The sequence below is a fragment of the Saccopteryx bilineata genome, chromosome 2, assembly GCF_036850765.1.
Source record: "Saccopteryx bilineata isolate mSacBil1 chromosome 2, mSacBil1_pri_phased_curated, whole genome shotgun sequence".
NCBI lineage: Eukaryota > Metazoa > Chordata > Mammalia > Chiroptera > Emballonuridae > Saccopteryx > Saccopteryx bilineata.
The window spans coordinates 248410962-248426560 of NC_089491.1; the positions used below are offsets into that span (position 1 = coordinate 248410962).

The 15599-nt window shown below is 47.7% G+C and overlaps 1 protein-coding gene and 1 non-coding gene across 7 annotated transcripts in view; both read left to right on the forward strand.

Moving 5' to 3' along the window:
* Positions 1-15599, forward strand: part of DGCR2 (DiGeorge syndrome critical region gene 2) — a 130803-nt gene that overhangs the window by 52214 nt on the left and 62990 nt on the right. The gene's annotated exons all lie outside the window — the stretch shown is intronic.
* LOC136327657 (U1 spliceosomal RNA) lies at positions 5613-5774 on the forward strand. Its single transcript, XR_010729834.1, has one exon. It is a non-coding gene; the product is annotated as a U1 spliceosomal RNA (small nuclear RNA).

A 15599-nucleotide genomic window follows, 5' to 3' on the forward strand; every position in this document is an offset into this window, starting at 1 on the left:
GACCAGAGCCAATGGACTATGGGTTGTGATTACGGTAAGTCCTTTAGAAAACATGTCTACTTCTGTAGAAAGGTGAGACATTATCCTGTTCTGGCTCCTGGGTCTCAGTTTTGCACATCAAGTGACTGGACCCTGGGGGGTGAACCCATGCATCCTGCATACCTATCTTCCTTGGGGTGCCTCTGGTTCCAGATTCAGCATCTCTTGCCTGACGATAGAGGTGACCAATGTTCCCAGCTCCTTTTCTCTCTGTCCACATATCCTGCCAGCTGGCCAGCATCTATTCAACAAGTGTCCGAGTGCTTGATGCCTGCCCATCCCTAGGGATGCTCAAATGGAGAGAATAAACTCCTCCCTCTGGGAGTGCCCTTTAGGTGTGGAAGGACAGACAAGGTATAAATCAGTCCATTGAGTGTGGGAGCCCAGGCAGGTAGCAGAGGTGGCCGACCATTTGTATCTTTGAAGCAGGGGAGGGCTTCTTCATGGAAGACATCCTGCTTAGGTCTGAGTTGGGGCACGGAAGCATCTCTGGCAGAGGAAGTAAACTTACCCTTTTCATTCCACGACTCTCCAGAACTTCACCGTGGCCCCCAGTGGTGTATTGACTTGCCCTCAAAATTGGGGAAATCCAATTGGCTCCCTGACTTTGGGCAGTGAGGGCACATCTCACTTTGGGTCCAGCGTTCTCCTTGTGTGCCAAGTGTGCTCTCTGTCCTTCCATACAGGAGTCTGCTGGTTGGCATTTTCTGGTCTTCGCCTGCATTCTTTCTGTTGGGTTCCTGACTTAGACTTATACTTGGGGGTGTGAGGAAGGCACCAGTTAGAACGTGTTTCCTGGGAAGGAGGCAGGCTGGCAGGTGAGTGCGGAGGGTCCTCTGATTTCTGCCAGATGGAACCCTTGAGGACTGGAACCAAGCCACTTTTGGCTACTCTCTTATGCAGGCTAGGGTGTGAGGCCTTTTATAGAGTGGGATCAATGGGCAACATAAGAGTGCAGAACTTGACTGTTCGCCAAAGTTTCTTTCTTTTTTTTTTGTATTTTTCTGAAGCTGGAAGCGGGGAGAGACAGTCAGACTCTTGTATGCGCCGGACCGGGATCCACCTGGCACGCCCACCAGGGGTGACGCTCTGCCCACCAGGGGGCGATGCTCTGCCCATCCTGGGCGTTGCTATGTTGCGACCAGAGCCATTCTAGCGCCTGGGGTAGAGGCCACAGAGCCATCCCCAGCGCCCAGACCATCTTTGCTGCAATGGAGCCTTGGCTGCGGGAGGGGAAGAGAGAGGCAGAGAGGAAGGAGAGGGGGAGGGAGGGCTGGAGAAGCAAATGGGTCTTCTCCTGTGTGCCCTGGCCGGGACTTCTGCACGCCAGGCCGACGCTCTACCACTGTGCCAACCGGCCAGGGCCTTAAAAGCTCTTGTAAGGGTATTCTTTTTTTAAATTTTCTTATTTTTTCATTTTAGAGAGGAGAGAGGAGAGAGAGAGAGAAGAGAGAAGAGAGAGAGAGAAGGGGGGAGGAGCTGGAAGCATCAACTCCCACATGTGCCTTGACCAGGCAAACCTAGGGTTTCGAACCGGCCACCTCAGCACTTCCAGGTTGACGCTTTATCCCACTGCAGCACCACAGATCAGGCTGCCAAAGTTTCTTAAATCATTGTCCGTACATGCCAAGGTTGTAGGTTCAATTCTTGGTTAGGACATATGCAAGAATCAACCGAAGAATGAATAAATAAGTGAAACATTAAGTCGATATTTCTCTCTTTCTCTCTTCCCTTTCTTCTCTCTCTAAAGTCAATAAAAAAGATTTTAAAAAAATAAAATGCATGTCTGATTGAGGATGTGTTACATGTCAGGTACTGTAGTACCAACACATATGTTGATTAATTTTACTCTCAGGTGGCCCTCTGAGGTAGATATCGTTATTAGCCCCATTTACAGATGGGGAAGTTTCAATATGGAGTTCTCATCAAGCTAAGTGACTGGAATGAGATTGAGTCCTAGAATTCTGGCCTGACTCCAACATAAACCCTTCCCAGGGTTTTGTGTATGTCCTGCCTGCTGTCTTGACCCCTTGCTGTGGAGCCCCAGTCCACTTCTCTTCTGATGGACCCAGTGGTTTACCAGGTGGGATGCTGAGGCTTACTGCATCTGAGTACCCTGATCTGAGGGTTAGAACCAACCCTCCTCCAAAATTCCTTCTGTGGTTAACCATAATGACCAACAGAGATGTGCATTATGTCTACCAGGGGTGTGGTGAGAATGAAAGGTTGGAGCTCTCTGCCAAAGGGTGACAAATGAGCATTTTAGGGGCCACTGACTAGGGTATCATCTCACTGACCCTTTATCTGTACAGGGAATGCAGCATCAATTACTGATTCTAGCCTGACCAGGCGGTGGTGCAGTGGATAGAGCGTCAGCCTAGGATGCTGAGGACTCAGGTTCAAAACTGCAAGGTCATTGGCCTGAGCACAGACCCACCAGCTTGAGTGTGGGGTTGCCAGCTTCCCGATGGTCAGTGGCTTGAGCAAGGGGTTACTGGCTTGGCTAGAGCCCTGCAGTCAAGGCACATATGAGAAAGCAATGAACAGCTAAGATGCTGCAACTATGAGTTGATGCTTCTTATCTCTCTCCCTCTCTTTTTCTTGCTAAAACAAACAAACAAACAAAAAAACAATTGCTAATTCTAAAACTGTTTTTCTAGCATCGACAATGAAAGAAAATCATGCCATTGTTTCAGCCACAGCTTCATCCAGAGTGACCCCACCATGCATAGCTGAGAAAACATTTACCTTTACCGAGTGAACACAGTCTCAGCCGAGGTCTCCAGCCCTATAAAAGGCTTGTGCTTGCCTGACCTGTGGTGGCGCAGTGGATACAGCGTTGACCTGGAAATGCTGAGGTTTCCGGTTCAAAACCCTGGGCTTGCCTGGTCAAGGCACATATGGGAGTTTATGCTTCTAGCTCCTCCCCACCTTCTTCCCACCTTCTCTCTCTGTCTCTCTCTCCTCTCTCTCTCCCTCTCTGTCTCTCTCTCTCTCCCTTTCTCTCTCCTCTCTAAAAAAAAAAAAAAAAAAAAGTTGTGCTTGGCCAGGCCGCTTGGTGAGGCAGCAGGACTATAGAGCTGTGTTCCTTGGGAGAAGGGAAGCTGGCTGGTAGAGGCAGGTGACTTGTATAAAGTCACATAGCTGAGCTGGTAAGCAGCATAGCTGGGATTCAAACCCAGGTAAGCTGGCTCTTAGTTCAGGGTTCCTTCCCCTTGGCCATTAGGGACTATGAGAGGCCTGCTGGGTATGCTGGACTGGTAAGTCCTCAGTGAGCTGAGAGGTGGCTGCAGTACCATGCGGGTTAACAAATAGGAAGTGTGTGAATATTTTATAAGCAGAAAAGTGGCTAAGGTGCTTTCTGAGTTTGGAGCTCTTTCTTCCACAGCCTATCACACTATAGAACTTGCCCTGCTAGCAAACTGGGCTTTGGGCTTTACAATTTCATTCTTTTTTTTTTTTTTTCAGGGACAGAGAGAGAGTCAGAAGGACAGACAGGGACAGACAGACAGGAACGAAGAGAGATGAGAAGCATCAATCATCAGTTTTTTGTTTTGACACCTTAGTTGTTCACTGATTGCTTTCTCATATGTTCCTTGCCCACCGGCCTTTAGCAGACCGAGTAAGCAGCGACCTTGGGTCCAAACTGGTGAGCTTTTTGCTCAAACCAGATAGACCCTCGCTTACGCTGACGACCTCAGGGTCTCAAATCTGGGTCCTTCCGCATCTCCATCCGACTCTCTTTCTACTGCGCCACCGCCTGGTCAGGCCAATTTCATTGTTTTTAGTTGGAAAGTAGTCTGACACTTTCCAACTTCACTAGCTAATGAATTATCTTTTTTTAAAATCTTTTTTTGGAAAATAATTTCAAACTTACAGAAAAGTTGCAAGAATACAATTAGTGCAGAGAACTCTTGCATATCCTGTACTAGACATACCTGTTATTAGCATTTTGTTTTATTTGCCTTATCTTTCCTTGTGTCTGTACTTTTGCATAGAAATGTATGCATGCGTAAAATTTTTTCCGAATCATTTGATGGTAAGCTGCCTATGTTATGGCCCTTTTCCCCGTGAATAGTTAGATCACTTCTTCTTTTTTTTTTTTTTAAATATAATTTTTTAAAGCTTTTTTAATTTTTATTTTATTCATTTTTTAGAGATGAGAGAGAGAGAGAGAGAGAGAGGAGAAACAGAGAGAGAGAAGGGGGAGGAGCAGGAAGCATCAACTCCCATATGTGCCTTGACCAGGCAAGCCCAGGGTTTCGAACCGGCAACCTCAGCATTTCCAGGTCGACGCTTTTATCCACTGTGCCACCACAGGTCAGGCTAGATCACTTCTGAGAACAGCAGCAGGCTCCTGGTACTTAGTACCCCTGAGAGATATAAGGTGATGGTCCCCACCCCATTGCTTGCATTCATCCTGTAACAAGCCCTCACTACCACCTGCTGTGTGCCAGGCACTGTGTCACCACAGATGGTATTGCAGGCACAGGATGTGCTGTGGTTAAAGCTTCAGTTTGCCCAGGTGGCAGCTAGTCAGGGTTTTTATTTCAGTTGGTGGTTCTAGTCTTAGAAGTGAAGAATGTACTGTTATTGCACACTTTGACAAATGTGTCTGTACCTTCTTGCTCCTGTTAGGCTATGTCTTTCCTGTTCCTCTGGTCTAGATCGCTGTTGCCTCAGCTTTCTTGTCCTTCTTTCCATGCCTAGCTCCTGGCACTGTCTTCCCCCTGCCCTCCCTTGATAGTTGTGCAGCACTTAATAAAGGCATACGTCATGGGAGGTGATCTAGTTGTGGGCCCTCCCTGCCAGTAATGATATCTTCTTACCTCTGTTCCTCTCCCTCTCCTTGGCATAGGTGAACACCAAGTAGATTCTTGACTCTATGTGGAATGTGTCAGTGACAACATTTAAGACCTAGTAGATAGCAAGAAACTGATTAAATGTCTTGTGCTGCTAGATTGTTCCCTTGTCACATGTGATTTTTTTTTTGTATTTTTTTGTATTTTTTTCTGAAGTTGGAAACGGGGAGGCAGTCAGACTCCCGCATGCACCCGACCAGGAACCACCCAGGCATGCCCACCAGGGGGCGATGCTCCGCCCATTGGGGGTGTTGCTCTGTTGCAACCAGAGCCATTCTAGCACCTGAGGTAGAAGCCACAGAGCCATCCTCAGCGCCTGGGCAAACTTTGCTCCAATGGAGCCTCGGCTGTGGGAGGGGAAGAGAGAGACAGAGAGGAAGGAGAGGGGGAGGGGTGGAGAAGCAGATGGGCGCCTCTCCTGTGTGCCCTGGCCGGGAATAGAACCTGGGACTCCTGCACGCCAGTCCGACGCTCTACCACTGAGCCAACCGGCCAGGGCCCACATGTGCTTTTGTGTTTGAGTTGTTGAAGAGCTGGTGAGCAGTCCCTTCCACTTCCTGTCTGCAGAACATTTCAGTAATCCCAAGAGCCCAATTTTGGGCCATCATTTTGCCAGAGGGAAGGGTGGGATCACCTTATCGTTTTTTTTTTTGTAACCCTGATACTGATTTACCAACCGACTTGGCATGTTTAGTAAAAGACAGTCCTGCCATACTTACCTGGCAGGGGAGAGACCATGATCATAAAGGTAATTTTCCCAGGGCAAGGCTTATCCATTGCACTCTGGATGTGCTGACCCCTGTACTTTCCCCAAATGTGGGAAACTTGTGCAGAATTTGTGGTAGTGGGGGCCTGCACTCGCACTGTCCCCTGAAAAATAAGAATAAAAATAGACAGTCTTTCCACTTCAAGATGGGCCATGGTTTGGGCAGGGCAATTCCAGGGAGGGTGAATGGTATGTGGGCAGTGGTCAAGAGTGCAGCAGGCTGTGGACCCAGAGTGTCCTGGGGCTTCTGGGCGTCCACCAGGGAGGAATGAAAGCTCAGGTTTGGCGTTATTCTAAGTGAGCCTTCTGAAGAGGAGTGCTGCGATTAGATCAAGGTGAGTTGTGGTTTAAGAATATGAACCCTATTCGATTCCCGGCCAGGGCACACAGGAGAAGCGCCCATTTGCTTCTCCACCCCTCCGCCGCACTTTCCTCTCTGTCTCTCTCTTCCCCTCCCGCAGCCGAGGCTCCATTGGAGCAAAGATGGCCCGGGCGCTGGGGATGGCTCCTTGGCCTCTGCCCCAGGCGCTAGAGTGGCTCTGGTCGCAGTATGGCGACGCCCAGGATGGGCAGAGCATCGCCTCCTGGTGGGCAGAGCGTCGCCCCTGGTGGGCGTACCAGGTGGATCCCGGTCGGGCGCATGCGGGAGTCTGTCTGACTGTCTCTCCCTGTTTCCAGCTTCAGAAAAATGGAAAAAAAAAAAAAAAAGAATATGAACCCTAGAGCCGCACTGCTTGGTGTCAGGTCTCAATCTGCAACCCACTCTGTGACTTCTTTGTGCCTCAGTTTCCTTATCTGTAACATGGACATAACAATAGAACTTCATATAGATATTGTGAGAATTAAAATGGGTAGATATAAAGTTCTAAGAATTTGATATAAAACAAATGCTTTGTAAAGTCCAACTGTAAGTGTTATCCATGAATGGACATCAGGGAGTGTAGGGACACCGCCTTAAACTGTAAGCAAGACTACACACACACACACACACACACACACACACACACACGTGCACGTGCATGCGCATGCATGAGCGTGCGGCCTATTTATCAGCAGAGGGTCTGGTTCGTGTGTGTCTTGCCCCAGGCAGCAGAACACAGTGGCTTTCAGCAGTGTCTGATACATAGTGCTGAATGAGTCTACCATTTTTGATGGTCTGGGTGGGGATGTGTAGCTTGCAGAGAGGCCACCAAATAGCCGCAGTACTTTGGACAGGGCTAGGATTGTTCATATGGACATGTTTTGCTCTTTGTCACGTTTGTGCTATGTTTCCTGGGCCTGGTCTGGCACAGAGTGGGCTCTCGGAAATCAGTTATTGAATAAAACACAAATGGCTATTTATATTTTGACATAAAGAGCAACAGCTCCCTTAGCCAGTGAGCCTTGCAGCTGCCCCTGGTTGCGGGGAGTGGTGAGGACAGGGGCCTTGTGGCTGCCTACAAGAATGCCTATGGAAGACTTTGGCGGGGGGTGTTGCCGTAGAGCCAGCTGGCCTGGGCCTCACAATGGGGGGAGCTTGCTTCTGCAGATATGGGCTGAGTTGAGAGGTAAGGGCAAGTGAGGGCTTCTCACAAACGGGGATCCTTGCTGAAACTCATCCCCCACCCAGCTTGGGATTTGAAGGGACTGGGGGCCTGGCTGCTTCTCTGATGGACTTGCCTGGCTCTGAGGCTTTAGAAGTGGATTGCCTCCTGCATGAGGAAGTGACTTGCCCTTCCACAGGCCATTGCACAGTTCAGACTTACTTGAGAGGTGGTAGTTCAGGGACTGCGCACACCTATTAGCCTTCTCTTCCTCTTCTCTGCCTGGTGTGACTGTCACTTCAATAAACCAGGACTGGTTATTGTCTTTAGTCAGTGCCCCTGCCCCCTTCCGGTCCCTCTCTGTAAGCTGACTTCTAGATCCCTGGCAGCCAGCCATTAGTTTGATCAGTTTCTTGTCTGTCTGGCCTCAGCTGTTGACTGCTCTGTGTTGGACAGGATAGAGCTGAGAGCAGAGCCTTACTGGGTATTCTGGACCTAGATGGACTGCAGGTCCACCCTACGTGTTGCCTTGTCTCAGAAGTCTTGTTCCCTGGGGGACTTTGCTTAGGATTTCATCACTGTTGAGAGAATTGCTCGGGGCTGTGCAGGGCATTGGACAAAGGGCAGGAACCACAGTAGGGGGCATCCCAGAAGCCAGCCAGGAGACGTGAGCTTCCAGGACCCCCATGCCGTTAGATTGACATCATGTCTCGGTGCAGGGTGCTTTCAAGTGCCAGTGGTTACCTCTAGGGTTCCTGGATCGATTGGAATACCAGCAAAGCTTTGTGGTCTTAGAAGACAGAATAAGAGGACTTGTATACAGTACCTGAAAGGGATGAGGCTCGCTTGGGGCTCTGGCAGGCTTTTTTTTTTTTTTTTTTTTTTTTTAAATTTATTCATTTTTTTTTATTCTTTATTTATTTATTCATTTTAGAGAGGAGAGACAGAGAGAGACAGAGAGAGACAGAGAGGAGAGAGAGATAGGGGGGAGGAGCTGGAAGCATCAACTCCCATATGTGCCTTGACCAGGCAAGCCCAGGGTTTCGAACCGGCGACCTCAGCATTTCCAGGTCGACGCCTTATCCACTGCGCCACCACAGGTCAGGCTCTGGCAGGCTTTTGCTGCAGCCCTTAGTCTTTGTTGGTCATACCTGGGAGGGAAGATTATCTTCAGATTCCCCTCCACCCTATTGGTGTGAAGAATGCATGTACAGACACCAGCATGGTGAGCCACAGTGAAAGCCCAGGACAGTCGAGAAAACATTCATACACAAAGTATTTTTTTTTAATTTAATTTTTGTATTTTTCCGAAGTTGGAAATGGGGAGGCAGTCAGACAGACTCCCGCATGTGCCCGACCGGGATCCACCTGGCATGCCCACCAGGGGGCGATACTCTGCCCATCTGGGACGTTGCTCTGTTACTACCAGAGCCATTCTAGCGCCTGAGGCAGAGGCCATGGAGCCATCCTCAGCGCCCGGGCCAACTTTGCTCCAATGGAGCCTTGGCTGCGGGAGGGGAAGAGACAGAGAGGAGGGAGAGGGGGAGGGATGGAGAAGCAGATGGGTGTCTCTCCTGTGTGCCCTGGCCGGGAATCAAACCCAGGACTCCTGCACGCCAGGCTGATGCTCTAACACTGAGCCAACCGGCCAGGGCCCACAAAGTATTTTATATACATTGAATTAATACTTTTTATATGATTTTTGATGTTTTAATTTGACATTGTTTGGAGGATCTTTGTAATTTACTTCATTCTTTTTCTTTATAAGACAGAACTTTCCTCAGTCTTATTTTGTCTCTGGGGTATGGTTCTGGGAGAGACCTCTTATCAAAACTTTTCATCAACCAGAGCTGCAATTTAGTGAAATTTACAATTGGAGACGGTATAGCCAATAGGCTGGGATACCCAACTCATGAAATACACAGAGAGTGCTTAAAACTGTTAACCCAACTCTTGTGGATTTGTCTCATTTGAAAACTATATCTGCAATATTTCCAGTCTGGACTCCTGATTTTTACAAGTCTTTGTGTTGTAACTCAAATTTGTGTGCTGATAGAGCTAAATGGCATAATTTCATCAAGAATAATTTAGAATTAAAGTGGTCATTTAGGTCATGGCCGGGTGGCTCAGCGGTAGAGCGTCAGCCTAGCATGCAGGAGTCCCGGGTTCGATTCCCGGCCAGGGCACACAGGAGAAGCGCCCATCTGCTTCTCCACCCCTCCCCCTCTCCTTCCTCTCTGTCTCTCTCTTACCCTCTCTCGCAGCCGAGGCTCCATTGGAGCAAAAGTTGGCCTGGGCGCTGAGGATGGCTCCATGGCCTCACCTCAGGTGCTAGAATGACTCTGGTCACAACAGAGCGACGTCCCAGATGGGCTGAGCATCGCCCCCTGGTGAGCATGCCAGGTGGATCCTGGTTGGTTGCATGCAGGAGTCTGTCTGACTGCCTCCCTGTTTCCAACTTCAGAAAAAAAAAAAAAAAGTGGTCATTTAGGGGAATTTTTTATTTTTTTATTTTTTATAGGGACAGAGAGAGAGAGTCAGAGAGAGGGATAGACAGGGATGGACAGACAGGAACGGAAAGAGATGAGAAGCATCAATCATTAGTTTTTCACTGTGCATTGCAACACCTTAGTTGTTCATTGATTGCTTTTTCATATGTGCCTTGACCACGGGCCTTCAGCAGACTGAGTAACCCCTTGCTGGAGCCAGCAACCTTGGGTTCAAGCTGGTGAGCCTTGCTCAAAGCAGATGAGCCCGTGCTCAAGCTGGCGACCTCGGGGTCTCGAACCTGGGTCCTCTGCATCCCAGTACGACGCTCTGTCCACTGCGCCACCGCCTGGTCAGGCAATTTAGGGGAATTTTCACATAAACAAAATTATTTTAGCCTTAAGAGCAAAACCTAAATCTAGTGGTCTACATTGTTTTATTGGTACGAGGAAGCCTTAATTCCAAAAATAATTAAGATTTCAAAACATCTCCCTTCAGAGTGGGGGATATTTCATTCTTTTTTTAAAAACTTTGTAAACATTTCATACCTACAGAAAAGTTGCAAGAATGGTATGAATTCCAGCTGTATATAGTTCATCTAACACCAGTTAACATTTGACTCACCATATATTTGCACAGGCTCTCTCTGTGAGTGTACACAGATGTATTATCTGTATGCACTATGCACAGGCACAACTTTTTTGTTTTGGCAGAAATACTTGAAACTAAGTTGCATACATTATGACCCTTCTTAGTTTATACTTTCTAAGAGCAGGCCATTCTTTTTAAAATTTTATTTATTGATATAGAGGGATGGAGAGAGAGATAGAAACAGCAGTCTGTTCCAGTACATGCCCTGACCGGGGATCAAAACCTGTAACTCTTGTGTTTCAGGAAGATGCTCCAACCAACTGAGCCATCTGGCCAAGGCAAGGCCATTCTTACAAGCAAGATGCTGTTAGCAAATGTACTAAATTTAATATTGATACAGTATTGTTAGCCATACCTTTGTTTGGCCAGTTCATTTTTTCCCCCAGTCCAGCACAGCTAAGCAGGGGTTGGGTCAGGAATTGGGTTGGAATTGAAGTTACCCCTTGCCAGGATGCCCTTTGTTTTGATTTGAGGTGTGGCCAACCCATCCTCTTCAAAGGACTGGGTCCAAACTTTCTGATTCTGACCTATTTCCTCTTTGTTAAGACAGAAGACAGGACTTATGAAATGCTGTGCCTCCACAGAGTTCAGCAGTGCAAAGCCCCAGGGAATCAGGAGTGTTTGCCAGTGGGGATCTGCAGAGTCAGGGATGTACAAAATATACTGTGAACATGAAGACACTTCTGTTGTGCCCTGGCCAGGTAGCTCAGTTAGTTGAAGCATCATCCTGATATGCCAAGATTGCTGTTTTGGTCCTTGATCAAGGTACATACACAAGTCAGCCAATGAATGCATGAATGGGTGGAAGAACAGAAAGTCAATGTTTTCCTCTCTCTCCCTCTCTAGAATAAATATAAATAAAAAGAAAGATCATCTTAAAAAAAAAAAAAGAAGTCCTGCTTAGCAGGATTGCTCTCTGTTGTGTGTTTTTAGTGAATTATATTGTCAGTGGTTTCTGTCCCCTCTTGAAGGTGTCCAGAGAGTAGACACCTGGCCCAAGTTGTATGGTGCTAGATAGGACCCAGCATCCCACAGGAGCTGTCCTCCTAGAGTTGTCATGTCACTTGTACAACAGGGCCCAGCCAGCCCTTATTTTCCAATCTTCTCCCTTCTGGTTCTAACTGGTGTGCTGGATAAATACCTCTATCCCAGTGCTGCCCTGTATAGGGGATAGAATGAGTACCCATGGGAACATCCTGCCCTACTGGGAAGCAGATGTTAGCTCTTTCCAAGGAAGAATGTTGCAATAGTCTGATGGAGGCTCCACTGCCCACTGGGAAGCTGGGACCTTCTGGTCCTGGGGTGAGTGCTCCAACGTGGCACAGGGGCTAAGGATCTCCATTTACTGGTATAAGCCATAGAGTGGTCTGTGGGCAGTGGTCTGTGGGCAGTGGGAAGAGGTGGGGTAGCGTTCTCTCTTGCATTTCTTGGCAGGAAATTTTTTGATTTCCTGAGTGATGTGACTGCACATATGTACTTCCACTGTACTCTGTCTTCCTCTATTTCTTTGTGGACAAATGTTGAAAAATCAGTTCCAAACAATTCAGACAGTATACTAAATTTCACACAGTAATTTGAGACAGCTCAGTTTACATAATTCAAAATGAGGCCAAGGCTTGCTGACAAAGAATAAATGGAATCTAAAGAAAGACTGTATTGCAGAAACTTGTAAATTTCTATAGGGCATGAATCCTTTAATTCTCAGACATTGCATACTTTAAAGGAGTAGTTCTTCAAGTGGGGCCCAGGGATCTGGGGGTGGGGGGTCTACTATATCAAAACTATTTTTATAATAATACCAAGGTGTTATTTGCTCCTCTCTTGTTCTCTCACAAATGCACAGTGGTGTTTCCAGAGGCTGCTTGACATGTATTGATGGCTAACAGAATGTTTGGTTGGGGTTCCTTCTCTTTTTATTTATTTATTTTTTTTGCCTTTTTTTTTTTTTTTTTTACAGAAACAGAGAGAGAGTCAGAGACAGGGATAGATAGGAACAGACAGACAGGAGTGGAGAGAGATGAGAAGCATCACTCATTAGTTTTTCGTTGCGACACCTTAGTTGTTCATTGATTGCTTTCTCATATGTGCCTTGACCACGAGCCTTCAGCAGACCGAGTAACCCCTTGCTCAAGCCAGCGACCTTGGGTCCAAACTGGTGAACTTTTGCTCAAAGCAGATGAGCCCACCCTCAAGCTGGCGACCTCGGGGTCTCGAACCTGGGTCTTCTGCATCCCAGTCCGATGCTCTATCCACTGCGCCACCGCCTGGTCAAGCCCTTCTCTTTTTATTTTTTAAAGGATTTTTAAATATTGTGATAGAATATACATAACAAAACTTACCACTTTAACCATTGTTAAGTGTACACTTAAGTGGCAGTAAATATGTTGTGACAGTGTTGTACAACTATCACCCAGTGTTTATTTCCAGAACTTTTTCATTTTCCCAGACTGAAACTCTATATCCCTTAAAGCAGTGGTCTCCAATTTTTTTTGGCCCATGGACCGGTTTAATGTCAGAAAATATTTTAACGGACCGGCCTTTAGGGTGGGACGGATAAATGTATCACGTGACCGAGACAAGCGTATAGAGTGAGTCTTAGACGGATGTAACAGAGGGAATCTGGTCATTTTTTAAAAATAAAACATCGTTCAGACTTAAATATAAATAAAACAGAAATAATGTAAGTTATTTATTCTTTCTCTGCGGACGGTACCAAATGGCCCACGGACCGGTACCGGTCCGCGGCCCGGGGGTTGGAGACCACTGCCTTAAAGTGTAACTCCCTATCACTTCTCCCTCAGCCCCTGGCAACCTACGTTTTACTTTGTGTCTATGTATTTGACTACTCTAGGGACCCCATATAAGTACAATCATATAGCATTTGTCCTTCTCTGTCTAGCTTTTTTCACCCAGCATCATATCTTTAGGGTCCTTCCATTTTGCAGTATGTGCCTGTTTCCTGCTTTTTTATGACCCAGTAATATTCTATAGCAGGGGTCCCCAAACTTTTTACACAGGGGGTCAGTTCACTATCCCTCAGACCGTTGGAGGGCCAGACTATAAAAAAAACTATGAACAAATTCCTATGCACACTGCACATATCTTATTTATTTTTTTGCACATATCTTATTTTAAAGTAAAAATACAAAACGGGAACAAATACAATAATTAAAATAAAGAACAAGTAAATTTAAATTAACAAACTGACCAGTTTTTCAATGGGAACTATGGGCCTGCTTTTGGCTAATGATATGGTCAATGTGCTCCTCTCACTGACCATCAATGAAAGAGGTGCCCCTTCCGGAAGTGTGGCGGGGGCCGCAGTTTGGGGGCCCCTTTTCTATAGTATAGCTTATACCACATTTTGTTTATCCATTCATCTGTTGGTGAACATTTAGGTTATTTCCACCTTGTGTTTGAGTCCCTGCTTTTACCAAGGAGTGGGATTGCTAAAACATGTGATAGGTCTGTGTTTAACCTTTCGAGTATATACTTGGAAATCGTATTTATGTATGTATATATGTATGTATGTATGTATGTATGTATTTCAGAGAGAGGGACAGATAGGGACAGACAGAAAGGGAGAGAGATGAGAAGCATCAATAAATTATTTGTTGCAGCACCTTAGTTGTTCATTGATTGCTTTCTTTTTTTTTTTTTTTTTTTTTAAATTTTATTTATTCATTTTAGAGAGGAGAGAGAAAGGGAGAGAGAGAGACAGGGAGAGAGATTGGAGAGAGAGACAGAGAGAGAAGGGGGGGAGGAGCTGGAAGCATCAACTCCCATATGTGCCTTGACCAGGCAAGCCCAGGGTTTCAAACCGGCAGCCTCAGCATTTCCAGGTTGACGCTTTATCCACTGCGCCACCACAGGTCAGGCCATTGATTGCTTTCTCATATGTGCCTTGACTGGGGGAGGAGGGCTACAGCAGACCGAGTACCCCTTGCTCAAGCCAGCGACTTTGGGGTCAAGCTAGTGAGCCTTGCTTAAACTAGATGAACCTGTGCTTAGCTGGCGACCTCAGGGTCTCGAACCTGGGTCCTCTGCATCCTAGTCCTATGCTCTATCCATTGCGCCACTGCCTGGTCAGGCTAGGAATCTTGTGTTTAAAAACATTTATTGGCCCTGGCCGGTTGGCTCAGTGGTAGAGCGCCGGCCTGGCGTGCAGAAGTCCCGGGTTCGATTCCCGGCCAGGGCACACAGGAGAAGCGCCCATCTGCTTCTCTACTCCTCCCCCTCTCCTTCCTCTCTGTTTCTCTCTTCCCCTCCCGCAGCCGCAGCCGAGGCTCCATTGGAGCAAAGATGGCCCGGGAGCTGGGGATGGCTCCTTGGCCTCTGCTCCAGGTGCTAGAGTGGCTCTGGTCGCAACAGAGCGACGCCCAGGATGGGCAGAGCATCACCCCCTGTTGGGCAGAGCGTCGCCCCCTGGTGGGCGTGCCGGGTGGATCCCGGTGGGGCGCATGCAGGAGTCTGTCTGACTGTCTCTCCCCGTTTCCAGCTTCAGAAAAATACAAAAAAACCCCAAAACATTTATTGCCTGACCACATGGTGGTGCAATGGATAGAGTGGTTGGTCTGGGATACTGAGGACCCAGGTTCAAAACTTTGAGGTTGCCAGCTTGAGCAAGGGGTCACTGGCTTGACTGGAGCCTCCCAGTCAAGGCACATATGAGAAAGCAATCAATGAACAATTAAGGTGCTGCAACTATGAGTTGATGTTTTTCATCACTTTTCCTTCTTCCTTTCTGTCTGTCTGTCTCTGTTGCTAAAAAACAACAACAAAAAACATCGCTCCTGGGCCCTGGCCGGTTGGCTCAATGGTAGAGCGTCGGCCTGGCGTGCAGAGGTCCCGGGTTCAATTCCCAGCCAGGGCACACAGGAGAAGCGCCCATCTGCTTTTCCACCCCTCCCCCTCTCCTTCCTCTCTGTCTCTCTCTTCCCCTCCCGCAGCCGAGGCTCCACTGGAGTAAAGATGGCCCAGGCGCTGGGGATGGCTCCTCAGCCTCTGCCCCAGGCGCTAGAGTGGCTCTGGTCGCAACAGAGCGACGCCCCGGAGGGGCAGAGCATCGCCCCCTGATGGGCGTGCCAGGTGGATCCCTGTTGGGTGCATGCGGGAGTCTGTCTGACTCTCTCCCCCCATTTCTGGCTTCAGAAAAATACAGAAGGGGGAAAAAAAAAACATTGCCCCTGGCTGCATGGCTCCATGGATAAAGTGTCAACCTGGCATGCCAGACGTCACAGGGTTTGAATGGGCATGTTTGAAAAGCAATCA